The following is a 4,170-nucleotide window of genomic DNA, read 5'->3' as shown; positions in this document are numbered from 1 at the left end:
ACAGGGATTCTGAGGGATTTTTTATGGGACAGTTCTAGATGTGACATTCATCACTTCTGCCCATATTTCACTGGCCAAAATTTCATCACATGGCCAAATCTAATGTGCAAAGTAGCTGGGAAATGTAATGTAGTTGCAAAGAAGGAGAAAGAAGAATGAATTGGATGAACAATCTGTGCCACAAACAGAATTCATTTCCACACATTTACCCTAGATTTCCACAGATGCGTATGTCAAAATCTGTGCTGCTTTCAGAGTGTCGTCTATCCTCCTGTGAGTACAGTGTTTGTACTCGCCCTCCAGAGTTTGCAGGGATCTGATTCTAGTTATGGGTCTAGAGGTCATAGGAAGTGCAAGGGTGGGTTTCGAGGATAATGGGGCATCTCCTTGTGAGAAAACCATCTCAGATGAGGACTCTGAAGCCTTTAAGCAAGAGGAAATTTCTCTTCAGGCTCAGGAAAGGGACTGCTTTTTCTCAAGGGGAGTCTACCCTGTTCAGATTCTTCGTAATCAGTAGAGTCTCACTCTTCCCAAATCGGTTCTCTAACTTTAGTATGAAAAAAGACCCAGAGAAGCTGTGAACTAAACGGAGGTTGTAATTCTGCAGACTCAAACACTGGGCCTCGCTTTCACATTTACCAGCCTGGCAGCTACAAAAGACCAGAGGCTTAGGGCGGTTGCAAAAACTCTTTGGTCTTCTGACCAGGGCGTTAGTTGACAATCCCACATGCTGAGCTGGCCATTTCCTTGCCTTTATTCTGCAGGGCGGTCAAAGCAATCGCAGCCCTCTCAGTTGTCACTGATGTCATCTTGTATCGCAGCTGCCACCTGGTCTTCCAAGGATTCCCCTTTAATATGCTCTTCATTCCAAACAACTCTAGGTGATGATTTTGTAAAATTCTTGTTACTCTAAGCCATCAGTATTCCATTTACCACCAGCCCTTGAATCTAACCCACAAAATACCTAATCCTAGAGCAGCACCTTTGTGGGACTATTTGCTAAAACCATTTCTGGACAAAATACTCTAGCAGTCAGTGTTTAGTCAGGAAAACAGATCATTTAGGTTACTTAAACTGGAAAACATTTAATTCACGGGATTTAGGACTCATACAACTGTTGAACGGACTGGAGAAGCCAATAGGAAAGGCAGCACTAGCACTTGGGAAATCAGGAAGTTCAGGAATCACAGGACAATGCCGGTGATGATCTCAGCCTTCTGCAACCCCTAAACGGGTGATTCATAGGAGGATGTCCAGAAAGCACGTCCTTTCGAGGAGCAGTGGCTGCCATCCGCAGAAGCTGCTAACCTGCCCGTTTCTAAAGCAGTGACGGCCTCTGCTTCTCCTCCACTTTCCGAATCGCACATAAGGACTGGATATTAATAGAAACGTGCTGGTGAGGGAGCCTGGGAAGCATCCTCTCCAGAATGCCAGCCCTGCAATGCAGGGAGGAGCAGAGAAAGAGGCAGAGATGGCATTGAGATAACAACAGTCATTCCATGGGGGGAAAAACAAACAAACAAACAAAAAACAGTTGTGGAGTGATATCCAGGGAATAATGCCATTTATGGGAGAATAAAAACCTTCACAAAATAAATCGAGATTATATAGCTGAATAATACACAGACAGAGGAGAGTTCTAGAAGGAAACACCAACCTGATCACTGGTGAATATTTTGTTGCTGGTTGGTATGAGGATAACCATAGGCAGATGAGCTTTATTCAAAATTTTGGAATTTTTTTACAGTGAGAATATGTATTCGGACAAGTGAAGTCAGGTGGTAAAAAGATGGAAGAGTATAAGGTGAAAATTTGGGAGGGATTAGGTTAAGAAAATTTTAATCTTTTTTAAAGGATACAGAGTCTTATACATATTTATAGACTAAAGGAAGGAGCCAAAGATTCAAAGAGGCTGGACATAAAGAGAGGAGCTGACTGGTGGAGCAAGGTCTTGGCGGCGTCTGGAGAGAATGGCCTCTAGTTCAAGGTGGAGATCACAGCCCTGGAGACAGGATAGAGGGGCAAGAGCAGGTGCTGTTGCAGGTAAACTGGGAGGAAAAGGGGAAGAAAGCTGAGAGAAATTGGATGTGACCAATAATTTCTCGGTGGAGCATAAGGCAAGACCCCCCAAAGAGAGTGAATGGGGCAGTTATGGACGATCGGAGTGACTATTTGGAGCGGCGGTGTCACCTGGCCCGGAATCTGTTGAGGGAGCTGAAGTGTGCTACGGCATGTGTCCTTCCCAAGTCACTGGGTGGAGTCCGTTAGAGCTGAGAGTTTCAGGCATGGTGCTTCTGAGAATTAGTACCTCTCCTGTGACATCATTACTTAGAGCAGGGTTTCTCAACCTCAGTATTATCAACATTTGAGGTTGGATAATTCTTTATTGTATGGGCTATCCAGTATATCGTAGGGCTTATCAACATTTGAGGTTGGATAATTCTTTATTGTACGAGCTATCCTGTATATCGTAGGACGTTTAGCAGCATCCCTGGCTTCTACCCACTAGATGCCTGTAGCACACCACGCTCCCCCCCCGTATACAACCAAAAATACCTCTAGACATCTCCAAGTATCTCTGGGGGGAGGAGCAAAATCTCTTCTCGTTGAGAACCACTGAGTTTGAACTAGAGTTAGTGACCACATACCAGGCTACTTCTCAGGAATGTACAAGTTGAGAATGGTCTGCCTTCATGAAGGGTGGGAAAGCCTATGGCATTTGGGCCAGATATTCACAGGAAGACATGCCCAGACACTCAGGGCTGTTTGTATTACAGATGCCAACAAGTTTGTGTGACAGGTGTCCTCTCCCTCAAAGCCAAGAGTTGCCCAACTAGCCAGTCCTTCTCTTAAATAACTTCTCATCATCACCACCTTAAGAAGGAAAGAAAATTAAGTATGTATATAAAACTAAAGTATGTATCATAATTTTTATCAAATCATGTCACAAGAGTCCACTTTCTCTTCCAGAATCTTCCTATTCTCTCGCCTCATCATTTATTGGGAAAGTACTGGCACCAACTGCTTTCCAGGCACTGTATCAGGGGCTGGATACTCATGTAAAGTATGTGTACTCTCTATCATTGAGGACCTCGGAGCTTATATCGAAGAAAGAATGTGATACAGAGTGAGAATAAATATTAATGGAACCATATACCCAGTATTTCAGAAACAGCGGAGGAAGAATGCCTGAAGGGAGGTGGAGTCAGGGAGACCTCTCAGAGGCAGTGATGTTTTGGTTAACTCCTGATGCCTAGGTGTTCAGAAAGCCGGCACAGGAAGAGCATTTCAGGCAGGAGAATGGATTATGTAAAGACAATGAGTCATGACTACATGTATTTGGAAGCTTTTGAAAAGGTAGATGCAACTGAAGTGTAGTGAGTAGAGAGATGAAATTAACCAGGGACCTGGCCAGCTCTGTTAAGAAATTTGAGCTTTTGCTGTAAGTGCAACCGTTTTAGGCATGGGAGCTCCCCAATTACTGGGTTCTGCTCTAATCTTGACCTCTTTGGGAGGTTCACCCTTTCTTCCTCTCTTTTAGTTCAAGATCTAACCTTCTCATTTCAAGTAAATATAATCTAGCCATCCACTTGGACTGCCCCAGTGAAATTTCTTCATAATCTTTCTTTTCTTTCTGTTTTTATTGCTGCAAAGCAGACCTCATAATTTCTATCATTCCACTTCCTGGGCTCTTCACAACACTATTATCTTCTACTTTCTGCTTTTCAGAAAGTACCATCATGCCGGACATAAAATTTTATGCAGTGATTTTTTGAACAATTTTTTCCTCCTGGGAGAAAGTAGCTGTCAAGTTGGGTGATGTTATGGGCATGGGGAAGGTTCTTTTGCTCAGTGTCCCTCACCAATAGGTCCTGGCATGTGTGTGTGTGTGTGTGTGTGTGTGTGTGTGTGTGTGTGTGTGTCTGTGTGTCTGTGTGTCTGTGTGTGTCTGTATATATACGTATACACATTTGTATATATATATATATATCTATAGCTCTATATATACACATATACAGATATATACTTATGTGTATATATGTACATATCCTGAAAGTACCTCCAAGAGAGAATATATGCTTAAGCCAGAGAAATTCTTAGGGATTGTTTTATAGCAGCAGCTAAGAGCAAGATGCTGTAGGAAGTGGACGGGTTTAGAGATGCCAGAAT

At 43.2% G+C, this 4,170-nt stretch overlaps 1 pseudogene; it reads left to right on the top strand.

Moving 5' to 3' along the window:
- The first annotated feature begins 328 nt into the window (after nucleotides 1–328).
- Nucleotides 329–4,170, top strand: part of LOC102878119 — a 13,302-nt pseudogene continuing 9,460 nt past the window's right edge.

This window comes from Pteropus alecto, unplaced genomic scaffold (genome assembly GCF_000325575.1).
Source record: "Pteropus alecto unplaced genomic scaffold, ASM32557v1 scaffold269, whole genome shotgun sequence".
NCBI lineage: Eukaryota > Metazoa > Chordata > Mammalia > Chiroptera > Pteropodidae > Pteropus > Pteropus alecto.
This window is presented reverse-complemented; position numbering and strand designations above follow the sequence as displayed.